This window comes from Tamandua tetradactyla, chromosome X (genome assembly GCF_023851605.1).
Source record: "Tamandua tetradactyla isolate mTamTet1 chromosome X, mTamTet1.pri, whole genome shotgun sequence".
NCBI lineage: Eukaryota > Metazoa > Chordata > Mammalia > Pilosa > Myrmecophagidae > Tamandua > Tamandua tetradactyla.
The window spans coordinates 163,632,492-163,650,936 of record NC_135353.1 but is presented as its reverse complement, the minus strand read 5'-3'; the positions used below and the strand labels follow the sequence as shown (position 1 = coordinate 163,650,936).

Below are 18,445 nucleotides of genomic sequence, written 5' to 3'. Positions count from 1 at the left end.
TAGAAGATTTTAGCAAATCAATTACTAGTAAAAAGGATGGATCAATTAAAAAAAAAACAAACAAACTTCTGAACAAGGAAAATCCCAGAAACAGGTGACCTCACATAGAATTCTACCAAATATTTCAAGAAGATTTACCTCCAATTCTGCTCAAATCTTTCAAAAACTTGAAGAGTAGGGAACATTTCCTAATTCATTCTATGTGATAGTTTCACAGACAAATTTTACCATGCATTCCAACAAAAATTAATACTAACCCTATGGAAACACTTCCAAAAAAATTGAAGAGGGAACACTACCCAACTCATTCTATGGAGCCAACACCACCCTCATACCAAAGCCAAAAAAGATATTAAAAGAAAACAAAACAAGAGACCAATATCTCTTATGAGCATGGATGCAAAAATCCTCAACAAGTGCTAGCAAACCTAATACAACAGCACGTTAAAAGAATTATACACCATGGGTGATCAAGTAGAATATATCCCTGATATGCAAGGGTGGTTCAACATAAGGAAATCAATTTTATAATTAATTATAACGAATTAATATAATATACCACATTAACGGAATGAGGGAAAGAATACATCATCCACTCAATTGATAAAGAAAAGGTATTTGACAAAATCCAACCTTCCTTCTTCATAAAAACACTTGGAAGACTAGGAATAGAAGGAAACTTCCTCACCATGATGAAGGGCATGTATGAAAAACCCACAGCTCATATCTTAATGGTGACAGACAGAAAACTTTTGCTCTAAGATCAGGAGCAAGTTAAAGGTGCTCACTGTCGCCACTGTTATTCAACATCGTAATTAGAAATTCCCGCCAGAACCATTAGGCAAGAAAAAGAAATAAAACGTCCCCTAATTGGAAGGGAAGAAGTAAAACTCTCCTTATTTTCTGGTAACATGATACTATCTACAAAAAAATCCCCAAAAACCCACAAAGCTCCCCAAAACAGGCATTTGCATACCAATTAAAAATTGCCAAAAGATAAAAACAACCCATGTCCATCAACAGATGAGTGGATAAAAAAAAAAGTTGGATACTAATAGAATAATAGCCATAAAAAGGAAAGAAATTTGGACTTAAAATAGGGATGAACCTGGTGACATCGTGTGGAGTGAAATAAGCCAGACACAAAAGGACACAAATGTTGTACAATCTCATAATTCTAGTTATGAAATAATTAGAATAAGCAAACTCATAGAGTCAAAATCTAGACAAGAGTTTGGGGGAGGAAATGGACAGTTAAGGTTTAAAATACACAGAGTTCTAAATGTTAAAATAGATTTAGATTGAAATGCTAGTGTTCAATGAAAGGGAGGGGTAAGGGGTATGGTATGTACGAATTTTTTTCTGTTGTCTTTTTATTTCTTTTCCTGAATTGATGCAAATGTTCTAAGAAATGATCATGATGATGATATGCAACTATGTGATGATATTGTGAATTACTGATTATATATGTAGAATGGAATGATCAAAAGTTAAGAGTATTTGCATTTGTTTGCTGCTATATATATTTTTTAATTTTAATTAATAAATAAAAAAAATATATATATATGCAGAGTTCTTATTTGGAATGACAGGAATGTTTTGGTGATGGATGGTGGTGATTATAGCAGAACATTGGGAACGCAATTAATAGCAATGAAATACGTATCTTAATGTGGTTAAAGGGGGGACTGTTAGGTTGTATATATGCTGTATTAGTTAGGGTTCTCTAGAGAAACAGAATCAACAGGGAACACTTGCAAATACATAATTTATAAAAGTGTCTCACGTGACCGCAGGAACGCAGAGTCCAAAATCCACAGGGCAGGCTACGAAGCCGACGACTCCGATGGATGGCCTGGATGAACTCCACAGGAGAGGCTCACCAGCCAAAGCAGGAATGGAGCCTGTCTCCTCTGAGTCCTCCTTAAAAGGCTTCCCATGATTGGATTTAGCATGCTAATTGCAGAAGACACTCCCCTTTGGCTGATTACAAATGGAATCAGCTGTGGATGCAGCTGACGTGCTCATGACCTAATCCTATGAAATGTCCTCATTGCAACAGACAGGCCAGCGCTTGCCCAATCAGATAAACAGGTACCACAACTTGGCCAAGTTGACACGTGTCCCTAACCATGACATAAGGTGACCCTGAGTTCAACCATGTCCTCTAATTAATGGTACGACTATAAAAAATATGCTCTTATCAATTGTAACAAATGTACCACAGCAATGCATGGGATTCAATGAACATAAAGACCTGTCATTTGAATGTGAATTCACTGAGCAGCAAACAGAGAGCCATGGGGTCTCTTAGCATAAGGTGGTCCAGTTGCCACCTTCCCCGTCCTCGGCACCTGGTATACAGGGTGCGGCTGGGTCTCAGGTTCTTAGGGATCCAGACATGGCCATTGTTGCACCAAGGAATGAAAAGAGCCAATGACAAACGGAAGTGAATTTCTGTTAGGAATTAGCACATTCAATCTAATGTATAGTCAGACCTAAGAAAAGTTCAAAAAATAAAGCACGGTGACATGACTCGAGAATATTTACACAAATGACAAGTGATTCCAAAAAGGGCCCATCAAAATTTGCATGTGCATATGGCCACTTGGACAGCATTTGCAATACCCCAAAGCAATAATCTAATACCACCATTCTGTACTTTCTTTGCATAGCAACAATGTATGCACACCCAAAAATCCAAACCAAGAGAGTTTGTGGAAGCAGATGTTGGACATGACAGGACTGTCACTGGAAAAGAGCAGGATTTAAGAAAAAAAAAAACAACAAATAAAACACCAGTACATGGTAAACAGCCATGAAACCGAATGTGCTAGGCAATAGACAGCCTCAGGCAGATTTTGCAGGGATAAAAATTTGAGTGAAAAGGGAGTATATTTACATCTGTAAACATATTTTATCACTTTCATAAAATCTACATTGTTAAAATAAAAAAAATACTGTGGTATATGGGAATCCTGAGTTTATACATGCTTTCTCTATAAAAGCACAACTTCTTTAATAAGAAAAGAAAGATAACGGAACCCCATAATCTATGGCTATCACCTTTTCCTCCCTTCTTTCCCCTTTCCCCATCCCTGAGCCCTAAGTATCACTAATAAACTTACTTTCTCTTCAGATTCCTCTATTCTCAAATTTCATATGAATGGACACATATAATTTGTAGAATTTAGTCTGGTTTCTTCCACTTAATGTTTGCGAAGTTCACCCCTGTTGTATCAAGTATCACAGCTTTGTTATCTTTTTTTTAGCCAAATAAACGATTCCACTGTAAGGATACATCACGTCTTGTTATACATTCATCATTGGTGGAAATCTGGGTTGTTTCCACCTTTTAGCTATTAGGAATAATGCTGCTATAAGAATTAGTGCACAAATTTTTGTATGGACATAAGCTTTTATTTATCTCAGGTACACATATATAGAAGTACAGTTACCGTGTTATACAGTAACGCACTGTTCAATTACTCAAGGAACTGAAAATGGTTTTCCAGAGAGACCGTACCATCTTATATTCCCTCTGCCTTTGGTTTTTGACCCAGTATATATAGAGGATGTTTGTCTGCAGATTCCAGGAAGTTAAAACTTTCAAAGAGAGGAAAAGAGTTTCAGAATGGCGCTGAGAGAGGAAGATAAGCTTCAGAATTCTCTGAGATATCAAATATGCTTTTTTAAAAATATGTAGATAATTATTAACGATGTTATGTGTAATAGGAAATTTCTTTAAGAAAAATCTTGACAGCCATTTCAAAAACTAAAAGTTCTCAGTCCAGACATTTTACTTAGAAAATTTGGTCATAAGTCATAGGCTTCACTTGATTCTGCCGTTTTGCTAACCATTTCCCAGAGCCAAGCATGGCAGAACTTATTAGTGACAAGGAGGCAGTCGTGATTCCTAGTGGCAACACATAGGAGAGGCGTTTCTTCGTTAGCATCTCTTTATCAATAGGAAAGTCTTGTGGAAAATTAAGGGTGGTTTGGCCAAAAAAGTCCACACTGAAATTCCAGCTCACTGTAGCCACAGTAAAACCACAGCTGAGGAAAAGAAAAATGGCAGCCCTGTGGTAATACGCTCGGAGGAAATCTGGATATTGTTCACCACTGATCCAGTGGGCGAAAAAACCCATTGAGCCAAGCGCAAGGGCTACTAACTTCATAAAATTATCCAGCAACATCAGCTCCTGCCCATATGCAATTTCATTAGAAATGACCCAGCTCATGTTGATCTCACTGTATACTGGCAACTCAACCAGAGAACCAGAAATGTTCAAAATTTGAACATGACAAGCTTTCCAAAGTCCAATGGACACTACAGGAACAACGCTGCTGTCAAATTCCCACACTCGCCAGGACTTGCTTTTCGCTAGGACCAGGCCAAGAGCCAAAGATACATAACCAAGAGAGAGGCCAATCATTTTCTGGCGTAAGTGCTGCTTCATGTTGACTATAGATGAGGCTGAGGAATTACGAAGTCAAGTCAGGAACACCAAGAAGAAAAAAATGAACAAACATACTGGATGAGCTATGGCTTCAAAAGTGCTAAATATCTGCGTTACTTTCTTGTCTAAAAGTTACACTTAAGGATGCTATATATACTTACCTTTCATTTAGTGTTCTAAGTGTTTTAGATAAGATTAAAAGAAACCTAGACATCTTTGGCCATGGTGGGAGTATCAATTTGCAAACCACTTTGGGAGTGCAAATTGGCTCTGTTGATCAAAATTTGAGATGTTCATACTTCTTATCTAGCAACTCCAACCCCAGGAATTAATAATACCAAGCTAGTCCCAAATTTGCAAAAACATATGTACAGGGACATTAGCTTCAACAATGTTTACAATGGAGAGAAAACCCTAAATGTCTGTAAGTAATGGGATGCTTAAATAAATTATGGCCAAAAGCATCTAGGATTACTGTGGAATATCACATGGCCATTACATAGAATGAGTTCAACTGTCTGAAGAAATATCTGTGTTATAGCCCAAAAGCAAAATGAACATCAATGCATAGAGTATGACCATTTGCATCATAAGGAAAACAGAGTTCTCTTTATATATACAAACATATGCGTATACTTTCTGAAAATCTTAGAAAGAAGAACACAATTCTATGAGACCAATTGCGTGAGGGAGAGATTTTCATTTTTTATTTGCACAATTTACTATAACTCATACATCTTTTAGGATAAGCATATATACTTTTCTAACCAAAAACACTAAAATACCACCTTGATGAGCTACAATATGCTCAACACAACAAATCATGACTTTTTTTTTCTACCCACCACTTCCTCAAAATTCCAGCTTTAGAGATATTGGTTTCTTAAAAAACAAAAACTCCTGATGTGTCTTACACGGAGCAAATATCTACTCTGAAACCAAATTTAGGTTGTGAACCCACTTAATTGGATCTCTTGCCAGTTCTTATCCTTGAGTGTGAGAAGCTGTGATAATTAGAAAATTCTCCTCGGGTTTCCCCTCTGTCATGTGGCCCTGAAGGGAAGGAGATGGCGTCTGTGCAGAGTCACCTGCTGTGCGCATGATGCTGACAACTGCCCAGGTGAGGGAGGGTCAGGGGCTCCAAACTCTATCCTCTGGCTGGGAATCTGGATGCCCCAAAACTGCAGCCACTCTTTCCCAATCTTTTAGGGAATGTGCTTTCTAATCATACAAGATCAGCAGCTTTACTACTTAGGAAGAAACATTCACAAGATCGGCCAGTGTGATCATCTCCCTGTCCGTGACTACCTCCCTGCTCCAAGGGCCTGAGGGGAGAGACCCCAGTGAAAGGTTTAGGAGGTGAAAGGGTGAGAAAGAAGAAAGGTAGACTGGGAAATTTAAAGTGGGCAGGTTTATTTCTGCGCTCCCGGGCAGAACTCACCGAATCCAAGACCAACCGACACAAGCGAGTCTACGCCTAGGTGAGTGGGTCGACAGTTTTTAAACAAACAGGTCAGCTGACGTCAGGAAGGGGAGGTTCTCCGGAAGTCAGGTGTCCGGAAGGGGCGGTTCCAGAAGTCATGTCATCCGGAAGGGGCGGTTCCGGAAGTCATGTTGGGAGGGGCAACACAGCCTCCGCAGCTCCAGTTGCAGTGCCTTTCCCGGTTCCCCCCCCTCGCCCCCATGTAACACCCGGAGGTTTCAAATTTTGATGGAGAGAGGGGCTCAGGAAGTAGCAGGTTACAGCTGCCAGGAAAATGTGTCAGCCAGGGGAAAGTTTGGTGTTGTCTATGTCTGAATCAGGGTGTGTGGGGACAGGATTATTCTGAAGTTCACATTTGAAAGACTCTTACTTTATAATTTTACCTTTGGGCCTTGTGGCAGGACTTAAAATCTTGATGTTTGAGGGACAGCAAATTTGCTTCAGAGCAGAAAGAAATGTTCAATAGAATGGAAGATGCCCAGCCAATATTTAAAGATCCTCAGTGAGAGATGAACCACCTGCAGTAAAAGGAATGTTGTTAAATAGAACTTGGGGCTAATAAAGCCAGAAATCCTGATCCCCAAAATTATTTATCACATGCTTATCTTGTGCTTTATGTGGATCAGGCCCTATTCTATGGACTTTACAGTGTTAACCCATTCAGTCCTTAGGATGGTGGCACAGTTATGGGCCTCATTTTACAGATGAGGGAATTGAGCACAGAGAGGTTAAGTAACTTATTCAAGATCACACAGATATAGATGGCAAGAGTCCTTGCCATGAGATGCAATGTTTCCTGGCTCTCCTAATATTGCCAGGCATTGGGGATACCAGGAAGATGGTGCAGTGACGTGGACTGAATTTACCCCCTGCTCTGTGGGACAAGATAGGGGACAGGGAGAGAAAGACAAGGACTGCAGTAGTTGGGGGTTGAGTATAGAGGTCTTCCGTGATTCTTGGGAGGGGGGTGGTTTCGGGGTGGGGAGTGCAAGGTGGGTCGGGTCAGCCATGATGCCCACTGGGGTCGGACAGTGTGGAGAGTTGCAGAGTAGAAGGAGCCGACTGTCCCTCTGCTCTGGCCTGTCCGAGTTGCTGTCTGGGGAAACATTCCCAGTGGCTCTGCGGTCAGCAGTGCCTATAGAGAGCCCCGAGGTGGGACTCTGGGAACCGGGAGCGATCACACTGCTGGGTACCGCGAATAGCCGTCCTGTCCCGCATGGTGTGTGCTGGATTCATCTGGCAGATGAATAGCTATCCCCCCCCCCTCCCCCCCGTTTTCAGCCGTCCACTCTCCTGTCCCACATCAGGACCAGCGGTCCTGCAGCCGCTGGCCTGGAGCAGCCTCCTTGCTATGCCCGCTATCTTCCCACCCTCGACGGCAGTCAGGAGCAGCAGGCCTGAAAGGAAGCGGTGCCTCGGAGTGCTCCCTGCTGGTGAGAAGTGGTAAGTGCAGGTCGGGAAACTTCTCTGCCTAGATGCTGTTTTTCTTTCTCTATTTTTTTCTACTTTTTAAAATATATTTTCTCTAAATATTTTATTGTTATTATTATTATTTCTATATATTTTAATATTTTTATTTTTATTTTTTAAAATTTTATGGTTTTTAAAAATTATTTTCTCTCCCTTCTGTGGGCACCAGTCTGAGTTCATTCCAAAATATATCTTGCGGTGTCTCCTTCTGACTTTGGGGCCTACCACTGTCAAGGTATGTTTACATTTGTTTTTCATATTTCTATTTTATATTTTTGAGGGTAGTGAATGGGGCAGGAAGTGAGCCCAGGTCTTCCACGTGGATGATAGGCATTCTGCTGTTGAAACACCCAGACACCCCTGTCTGGCTTGTAATAGACACTCCGGTAGAATTCTACCCCCTATACGAAAACTGAGCCTTGGTTTGACAAACCAAGTGCAAAAGGAACCCTTAAACATTTACTTGGTTTATTTTTACTTCATTTTTTACTAGTTTCCTGCTGTTTCTACTGAAATCCCACTGAGTTTATGATATGGCCTAGACCAATGGGTGTGTGTGTGTGTGTGTGTGTGTGTGTGTGTGTGTGTGTGTTGATAAGGTTCCCTTGAGAGGGCAAATGATGGAGAAAACTACTCAACAAAGTCCAGGTTTTTCTTGCAACAAAACACTTAAATTCCCTGCTTTTGCGTATGCTTTTTTTTTTTAATCTTTTTTATTAGGTAGTATAACATATATACAAAGCAAAGAAATTTTTAAAAAAGTAATAGTTTTCAAAGCACTCTTCAACAAATAGTTATGAGACCGATCCCAGAGTTTGTCATGGTCTACCATACAGTCCTCTCAGATTTTTTGTTCTAGTTGCTCCAGAATATAGGCAGCTAGAGGGCTTAAATATTGTGTGAACTTTTTATAGGGGTCAGCTTGGTAGATGTGTCCTTCCCACCATGGGCAGTATTCCTACCTGCAGAGAAATGACATCTTGGCCTCTTGTTTGCAAGCCTTTCTCATATCAGTCCTAGGTTAGCCCTATCCAGCCATGTAGGGTGTTCGTTTGAATGTGCTGCAACAGTGGGCATAGTAGTATTCAGAGGACATGAAAGGTATTCCAAGTGAATTTTAAATTATTGCCATGAATAGGCTAGTAGCTAGAAAGTAGGCTTTTAGAGAAAGATACCCAAGGGTGAAAGGTTTCTGGTTTTTTTGTTTGTTTGTTTGTTTTTGTTCTTCTTTTTTTAACTATTTGCTGTAGATGATGAAAAGGTAGGGTTTATACTCTTTACATCTACTCTTCTTCCAAATAATTGTATCCAGAATTCTTCTTTTCCATTCTCCTACCCACCTCCCCACTGTTAAAACAAAAACAAGGACTTCCAGGAAGATGGCTGAATAGACTAGCTCAAGCTTAGCCCTGTTCCACAGAAAAGGTAGGGAAGGGACAGGAGGGTGACTGAGGCAGCAATTCGGGAGTGCGGCGGACCTGGGAGAGCCTTCTGCACCACATGTGGCAGCCCTGGTTGCAGAGGCCGAGGAACTGAAAGGCAGAAAGCTGGAGCCTAGCATGGAGGTGCAGAGTGGCAGAGCCTGCAGGAGTGCATGGATGGGAGCACGGGACTAAGCAGTAAGCCAGGCCACGTTCCTTGGGTGCACTACCCTCACCGGTGCACCTTATAAAAGACATAAATATGCAAATCAAAGAAGCCCAACGAACTCCAAGTAGGCCTACCCCAAGACACATATTAATCAGTCTGTCAATTCTCTTCAGACTGAGAATGAGAAAATCCTGAAAGTAGCAAGAGAAAACAACTTACTATGTAGAAGGGAAACCACACAAGACTGAGTTTGGACTACTTAATAGGCACTGTGGAGGTAAGAAGGCAGTGGAATGAGATATTTAAGATCCCAAAAGAGAAAGGCTTCCAGTCAAGAATTCTGTGCCCAGCCAAACTGTCCTTCAAAACTGAGGGAGAAATTAAAATTTTCATACACAAACAAAGGCAAGAGAATGTGTCAACAAGAACTGGAACTACAAGAGATACTAAATGGCTTTCTGGTGGCTAAAAAAAAAAAAAAGACAGGAGCAGGAGTTCCAGAGGAGGGCACAAAGTTGAAGAGCACCAGTAAGGGTAACCAAAAGTTTAAAAAAGAAAGAGGGAAAAGAATATATAGATCTGAGAAATAACCCCCAAAGGATAAGATGGTGGATTCAAGAAATGCCTTTATAGTAATAACTTTGAATGTTAATAGACTAAACTTACCAATTAAACAGAACGGATCAGCAGAATGGATTAAGTATAATCCAGCTATATGCTGCTTACAAGAGATTCATCTTAGACACTAGGATACAAATAGATTAAAGTCAAAGTACCAGCCAAGAATTATGTATCCAGAAAAATTGTCCTTCATAACTGAGGGGGGAAATTAAAACATTTTCAGACAAATAATCACTGAGAGAATTTGTAACCAAGAGATAGGCTTTGTAAGACATATTATAGGGAGCACTACAGACAGATAGGAAAAAGCAGGAGAGAGAGGTCTGCAGAACAGTGTAGAAATGAAGACTATCAGTAAAAGTAAAAAGAGAAAAAAAATAGGTATGACATATAAAATCCAAAGACAAAATGATAGAAGAATGTTCTGCCTTTACAGAAATAACATTAAATGTTAATGGATTAAACTCCACAATCAAAGACATAGACTGGCAGAATGGATTAAAAAACAGGAGCTATCTATATGCTGTCACAGAAGACTCACTTTAGACCCAAGTACAAAAATAGGTTGAGAGTGAAAGGTGGGGAAAAGATACTTCATGCAAACACCAATCAGAAAAGAGCTGGAGTAGCTATACTGATACCTGAAAAATAGCCTTCAAATGTAAAACAATTAAAAGAGACAAAGAAGGACACTATGCATTAATAAAAGGAACAATTCAACAAGAATACATAACAATCACAGATGTTATGCACTGAGCCAGAGTGCTTCCAAAGTACATGAGACAAACACCACTGAAGGGAGAAATAGACACTTCTGCCATAATAGTTGGAGATTTCAATTCCAGACTCACATTAATAGATAGAATATCTAGATGGAAGATCAGTAAAGAAACAGAGAATCTGAATAATACATAAGTGAACTAGATTTAACAGACATTTACAGAACATTACACCCCACAACAGTAGGAGACACATTTTTTTCAAGTGCTCATAGGATAGACAATATGCTGGTTACAAAGCAAATCTCAGTAAATTTAAAAGGCTTGAAATCATGCAGAACACCTTCTTAGATCATAATGGACTGAAGTTGGAAATCAATAACAGGCAGAAGGCCTAAAAATTTACAAATATATGGAGGCTAAACAACACATGGATTAAGGGAGAAATCAGTAAATATCTCAAGGCAAATGAAAATAAAAACACAACATAAAATACTAATGGGACACAGCAAAGGCAGTACTAAGAGGGAAATTTATTGCCTTAAATGCCAATATTAAAAAAGAAGAAAGGGTAAAAGTCAAGGATTAACTGTTCACTTGGAAGAACAAGAGAAAGAACAGCAAACTAATCCCAAAACAAATAAAAGGAAAGAAATATTGAAGATTAGAGCAGAAATAAATAAAATTGAGAACATGAAAACAATCAAGAAAATCCACAGAACCAGAAATTGGTTCTTTGAGAAAATCAATAAAATTAATAGTCCCTTAGCTAGGCTGACAAAAAAAAAAGAGAGAGAGAGAGGAGAGAGAGAAAAGATGCAAATAAAATAAAAAATGGAAGAGGAGACATAACCACCGACCCCACAGTAATAAAGGAGTTAATGAGAAGATACTATGAGCAGGTCTATGCTAATAAACTAGACAACATAGATGAAATGGAAAACTTCCTAGGAAGGCATGGACAACCAATATGACTTGAGAAGAAATAGAGGATCTCAAAATACCAATCACAAGTAAAGAGATTGAATGACTCAACAAGAGGCTCCCAAAAAGTCCAGGACCAGATGGTTTCACGTGTAAATACTACCAAGCATTCACAAAAGAGTTAGTACCAATCTTGCTCAAACTCTTCAAAAAAATTGAAGAGGAGGGAAAGCTGCCTAACTCATTCTATGAAACCAGACAAAGATATTACAATAAGAGAAAATTACTGACAAATCTCCCTAATGAATATAGATGGAAAAATTCTCAACAAAATACCTGCAAATCAAATCCAGCAGCAGATGAAAAGAATTATACATCATGACCAAGTGAGATTTATTCCAGGTATGCAAGGTTGGATCAATGTAAGAAAATCAATTCATGAAATACACCATATCAACAAATCAAAGCAGAAAAACCACACTATCATCTCAATTGAGGCCAAAAAAGCACTTGAAAAAATTCAGCATCCTCTCTTGATGAAAATACTTCAAAGAAGAGAAAAAGGGAACTTCCTCATCGTGATAAATGAAATATATTTTAAAACTCTCAGCTAACATCATCCTTGATGGGGAAAGAATAAAAACTTTCCCTCTAAGATCAGGAACAAGATAAGGATGCCCACTGTCACCGTTGTTATTCAACGTTGTGTTGGCAGCTCTAGGCAGAGCAATTAGGCAAGAAAAAAGAAAAAAGAAATAAAATGCATCCAGGTTGGAAAGGAAGAAGTAAAACTCTCACTGTTTACAGATAATAGGATGCTATATGTTGAAAATCCCAAAAGATCTACAGCAACACTACAAGAGCTAATAAATGAGTACAGCAAAGTGACAGGGTACAAGATCCATATGCAAAAATCAGTAGTGTTTCTATCCACTAGTGCTGAGCAATCTGAGAAGGAAATCAAGACAAAAATTCCAATTATAATAGCAACCAAAGGAATAAAATATTTAGGAATAAATTTAACTAAGGATACAAAAGACCTATACACAGAAAGCTACAAGAAATTGCTGAAAGAAATCATGGAGGATCTAAATAAGTGGAAGGGCATACCGTGTCCATGGACTGGAAGGCTAAATATAGTTAAGATGTCAATTCTACCCAAACTGATATAAGGATTCAGTGCAATACCAATTAAAATCAAAAAACTTACTTTGCGGAAATTGGAAAACCAATAATCAAATTTATTTGGAAGTGCAGGGTGCCCCAAATAGCTAAAAATATCTTGAGAATGAAAAATTAAGTGGGAGGTCTCACACTACCTAATTTTAAAGCATGTTATGAAGCTACAGTGGTCAAAACAGCATGGTTGTGGTATAAAGATAGATACACTGACCAATGGAACTGAATAGAGTGTTCAGATATAGACCCTCTCATCTATGGACAATTGATCTTTGATAGGTGATCAAGCCAACCCACCTGGGACAGAGCAGCCTTTTCAGTAATGGGTGCTTGGAGAATTAGAAGTCCGTATGCAAAGGAATGAAAGAGGATCCATCTCTCACACCCTATACAAAAATTAACTCAAAATCAATCAATGACCTAAACATTAGAGCTGTGACTATAAAAGTTTAGAAGAAAATGTAAGGAAATAGCTTATAAATCTTGTAATAGGAGGGTTTTCCTACACCTTTCACCCAAAACACGAGCACCAAATAAATAAATAAATAAATGGGAACTCCTCACAATTAAACACTTTGGTGCATCAAAGAGCTTTGTCAAGAACGTAAAAACACAACCCACACAATGGAAGACCACATATCAGATAAGGGTTTACTGTCCAGAATATATAAAGAGATTCTTCAATTCAACAACAACAAAAAACAAACAATCCAATTTAAAGATGGGCAAAAGCCATGAATAGACACTTCTCAGAAGAGGAAATACAAATGGCTAAAAGGCACGTGCAAAGATGCTCAACTTCACTGGCTATTAGGGAAATGCAAATCAAAACCACAATGAGATATCATCTCACACCTACTAGAATGTCCATTATCAAAAAAAGAAAAGAAAAACAAATACAGGAGACAACAGGTGCTGGAGACGATGTGGAACTATAGGCAATTACCCACTGTTGGAGGGAATGTAAAGTGGTACAACTGCTCTGGAAGGCAGTTTGGTGGTTCCTTAGGAAGCAGGGTATAGAATTGCCATATGATCCTGCAATCCCATTACTAGAGAACCTGAGGGAAAGGACACAAATGGACATTTGCACACCAATGTGTATAGCAACAATATGATTGTCAAGAGATGGAAATAGTCCAAATGTTCATCAATGGATGAGTGACTAAACAAGCTGTGGAATATACATAGGGTAGAATATTATGCAGCTGTAAGAAAGAATGAAGACACGAAACATGTAACAATATAGATGAATCTTGAGGATATTATGCTGAGTGAAATTAGCCAGAAACCAAATGAGAAATACTGGATGGTCTCAGTAATATGAACTAACCTTAATGAGCAAACGTGGAGAATTGAAGTTAAGAACACATTATCAGGAGATAGAAGTAGGGTAGAAATTGGGCAACTGGTGCAGAAGAAATACAGATTGTGCAACAGGACTGACTGTAAAAATTCAGAAATAGATAGCACAATACTATCTGATTGTAGCACAGTAAGGTAAGTACTGCATAAAGCTGAATTTGAGTATGCTGGAGGGAGAAGAGCTGGGAGCACATATGAAACCAAAAGGAAAGATAGAGGATAAAGACTGAGATGGTAATTTAGGAATGCCTAGAGTGGACAGTGATGGTGATTAAATGTACAAATAAAAACAATGTTTGCATGAGGGAAAACAAATGAATGTCAATACCGCAGGGTGTTGAAAATAGACAGTATACGGGAAAAAGTACAATGAATGTAAGCTAGAGTCTATAATCAACAGTAACACTGTAATATGCTTCCACTGAATGTAGCAAAGGTATTGTGCCAAGACTAAATGACAGCTGGCAGGGGGCATGGGGAAGGGCTGTGGATTCTTTGTGGAAGAAAAAGAAGTGTCTTCAGATAGATTATGGTGGCAAAGGCATGTTTATGCATTTAGGTTGGATTACATCATGTGTGGATAAAACTTTTTTTAAATTTTTTATTATCACATATAACATACAAAAAATGCAATAAATTTCCATGTACATTTTAACAAGTAGTTATAGAACAGATTTTAAAGTTTGGTTTGGGTTACAGTTACATGATTTTTAATTTTTTTTCTTCTAGCTGCTCCAAGATACTGGAGACCAAAAGAAGTATCAATTTAATGATTCAGCAGTCATGCTCATTTGATAAATCCTATCTTCTCTGTATACTCCTCCTTCTCTTTAAATGGGATGTATGCAAAAAAAGCTATAAGTACATCGCAGCAATTACTTGTAGAACAGATTTCAGAGTTTGGTATGGGTTAGAATTCCACAATTTTAAGTTTTTATTTCTAGTTGTTCCAAGGTACTGAAGGCTAAAAGAAACCTCAGTATAATGATTCAGCACCATTCTCATGTGTTAAACCCTACCTTCTCTGTATAACTCCACCATCACCTTTGATCTTTCTTCCACTCTTTAGGGATAGTTGGGTTATTCCCATTCTAACTTTTACATGTTGGAAGGGGCTGTGAATAATATGGGATGGGGGATGGAGCAAGATGTTCTGGAAAGGCTGAGTAAAACTGTTTAAAAATGGGGAAAAAGGGAGGGGGGGACTTGGTTTTTTTTGGAGTACATAACAGTTTCAAACCAGCACAGCACCCTTGTCAAAAATCAGTTGGCCATAAATTTTAGGGTTGATTTCTGAGCTCTCAGTTGGATTCCATTGGTCTATATGTATATCCATTTGCCAGTACCATACAGTTATGATTACTAAGACTGTATAAATAAGTTTTAAGATTGGTAAATGTGAGTCCACCAACTACATTCCTCTTTCTCAAGATGGCTTTGATTAGTCAGAGCTGCTTACCCTTCCATATGAACTTGATGATTGGTTTTCCATTTCTGCAAAGTAGGCTGTTAGAATTTTAATTGGGATTTCACTGAATCTGTAAGTCACCTTGGGTACAATTGGCACCTGTGCCAGTTTGAATCTGTTGTGTATCCCAGAAAAGCAATGTTCTTTAATCCTCAGTCAGTATTGCCAGGTAGAATCTTTTTGATTGTTTCCATGGAGATATGACCTGCCAAATTGTGGGTAGTGACCTTTGATTAGATTGTTTCCATGGAGATGTGTCTCCGCCCATTCAAGGTGGGGTTGCTTACTGGAGTTTTTAGAGATGGAACCATTTTGAAAAAGCTTCAGAGCCACCAAAACCAACAGAGTCCACACAGCCAGAGACCTTTGGATAGAAGGAAAACACTAGCCTTATGAAGTGAGGAGACAAAGCTAGCAGATGTCACTATGCGCCCCCGCAGCTGAGAGAGAAATCCCAAACTTCATCGACCCATTCTTTGGAGTTAAGATATCTTTCCCTTGATGGTTTCATTTGGACATTTTCATGGCCTTGGCGTTGTAAGCTTGCAACTTAATAAATTTCCTTTTTAAAAGCAGTTCAATTTCTGGTATATCACATTCTAGCAGCTTGCAAAATAGAACAGATTTTGATACAAGAGACATGGGTTACTGAGGTCTGCAAATACCAAACATGTTGGACTGCCTTTTTAAATGGATACGGGGAAGATTCTGGAAGAGTTGTGAGGAGCTTGATAAAGAAGGCTTAGAATACTTTGAAGAGACTGTTGGTAGAAACGTGGACTCTAAGCTCTTAGACAGAAATGATCCATGTGGATTGGCAACTTGGAAGGAAGGTGATCCTTGTTTTAAAGTGGCAAAGAATCTGGCAAAATAGACTGGCTTTGGATGGGAGGCAGATTTTAAAACTATGAACTTGGATATTTAGCAGAAGAGATTTCCAAATTAAATGTGGAAAGTGCAGCCTGGTTTCTCTTTGTAGCTTGTGGTAAAATGTGATAGGAAAGAGAAAAGCTGAGAACTGAACTCTTGGGTGAAAAAGAAACCAGAAATTGATGGTCTGGAAAATTCTGGGTTTCCAGAAGGGGGGAACCCAGAGAATAGTGAGGATTCATCTTTCCCTCCCTCCTCCTAAGCCCTTGGCAGCCATTGATCTTTTTACTCTCTGTATAATTTTGCTTCTTCTAAAATATTTGCTCGTAATCATACAGTATATAGCCTTTTCAAAATGGCTTCTTTTACTAAGCAATATGCGTTTGAGGTTCCTCTTTGCCTTTTTGTGGCTGGACCACTTCTTTTCATTGTTGAATACCCCATTGTATGGATGTATCACAGTTTGTTTATCCTTCAGAAAGACAAATCAGAATCAGGTTTCCACATTCCACTATTTTATTCAAAACACCAAAAGTTTTGCTCCTGCAAGGAAGCTAAATCACTTGCTAAAATGGAAGCCGCTTCAAGCTTCTACAGAGGGCAAATGATTTTTATAGACGTAAAAAGGAACTTAGCTTGTCTCATTGATTGGGCAAAGGTTATGTTATGGGGCAGGTTTAGGGCAAGTGGGTTTTATTATGTATTGGGGTAAATGTAATGAACTTGGAGCTTGATTGGATATTTGGGGGCCAAAGCCTTGGTGGGAATTTCCAATCTCAAAAGATAGCAAGAGAAAACTCAAAAGGGAGTTCAAAGAGGAAGTAGGGCACAGGTTTTGTGTCTCTGAGGGGTCCTCAGGTCCTTATATAATTTTATCAATCTATTCACTTATTGAAAGACACCTTGGCTGCTTCCAGTTTTTAGTAATTATGAATAAGTCTACTATAAACATTTGTGTGCAGGTTTCTGTGCGGACATAAATTTTCAGCTCTTTTGCATCAATACCCAGAGCATGGTTGTTGAATTTTATGTGAAGACTGGGTTAGCTTTGTAAGAAATGGCTACACTGTCTATCAGAGTGGTTCTATCATTCTGTGTTCCCATCCATAACTCTTTTACAAAGCCTCCATTTGTAAGGTTGGCCTTAATAGGCCTGCTAGAAGGAAAGATTTCACTGGGGAAATGTAGTGTTTGCCTAGGGAACAATTTTACAAGTCATTCTCATAGCTGCATCAAGAATACATGGGAGTCATTCCAAGACCAGACCTAAGGTCCTTTCAAAGATACGGGAAAGAAGTCAGGAACTATTGAACTAAGTATGAAAGGGTGAGTTTGCCTCCTAGCTCCCAGTGCTTGTGTGCTGAAGGTATTATGCAAATTAAAATGGACAGGATATTCACCAAAGACCACTACCAAGATTTTACAAAATCCCCATCAGAGAGGAAGAATCTATTGCCCACACATCTGTTTAATATTCTCTGGAGCGCACTCAGTCTACATGGGTCCAATAGGCAGCATTTATGGTCCATACATTAATTGACAGACGTACTATATGTCACAGTATGGAGAAATTTCCAAGCATTTTGTTCTTAAAGACTGAAGTATTATTTAAGGAAGACATTCCATTGATTTCTGTCCGGTGTACTTTGGTCTGTGGAATTCGAAGATTAAAGGAGTCTAATTTTTTTTGGGGGGGGGGCGGGGGGTACATGGTCTGGGAAAATCTGTCCAATTTTAACCTACTAATGCCGTACTTACTCAGCCATTTATTTTTTATTGAGGCCTTTGGAATGTCAAAAATGCTGTGAGCAATCTAGCCACATAACATGAGGATTATGAGAAGGAGTTTCTAGGAAGTACATGAAAGAATGAATCAATTTTTGGAAATCATTACTTTTTTTAAAAGTGAAACACATGAGTAGGCCTCAAGAAGGTTGCAAATGTATGCAAAATTGTGTGTGTCTGTGTACTATTCTGAGAGAGCTTCCATAAGGTTAAGAACTGTGGCTATAAGAGACATTTAGATGCAGAGCAAATAAACATGCTTTAATTTCTATATCTCTCCTTAACAATTGATGAATGTGGTTGTCAGCTGTACCCAGTGATGTGCTACCGTTTTGCTTTTTAGGAAACTCATTTTCTAGAAGAGAAACTTTGTTGATAAAGTAAAGAACTGTTTTCAGTAAGCAATGTACATTGATTATCTTGAATAAAGGATTTTTAAACTTGAGAAAAAGACAAATGGAGACCTGTCAAAGGGTATGTGTATAACAGTGGTTCTAAGGACAAAGATAAA

General features: G+C 38.7%; 1 protein-coding gene and 1 long non-coding RNA gene across 3 annotated transcripts in view; one reads left to right on the top strand and one right to left on the bottom strand.

Moving 5' to 3' along the window:
• Positions 1-3,089: 3,089 nt before the first annotated feature.
• LOC143671099 (claudin-34-like) overlaps positions 3,090-18,445 on the bottom strand; it is a 107,198-nt gene continuing 91,842 nt past the window's right edge. Inside the window, exons 1-2 of one of the 2 annotated variants that reach the window (XR_013169484.1) lie at positions 5,902-6,068; positions 3,090-4,477 (exon numbers count right to left, since the gene is read on the bottom strand). The gene's annotated coding sequence lies outside the window, so the exon portion shown is untranslated. Of the gene's footprint in view, positions 4,478-5,901; positions 6,069-6,326; positions 6,462-18,445 lie in introns of those variants that run through there. The other variant, XR_013169485.1, reaches the window with a different exon arrangement.
• On the top strand, positions 4,310-7,980 carry LOC143671100 (uncharacterized). Its single transcript, XR_013169488.1, has 3 exons — positions 4,310-6,199; positions 7,225-7,386; positions 7,583-7,980. It is a non-coding gene; the product is annotated as an uncharacterized LOC143671100 (long non-coding RNA).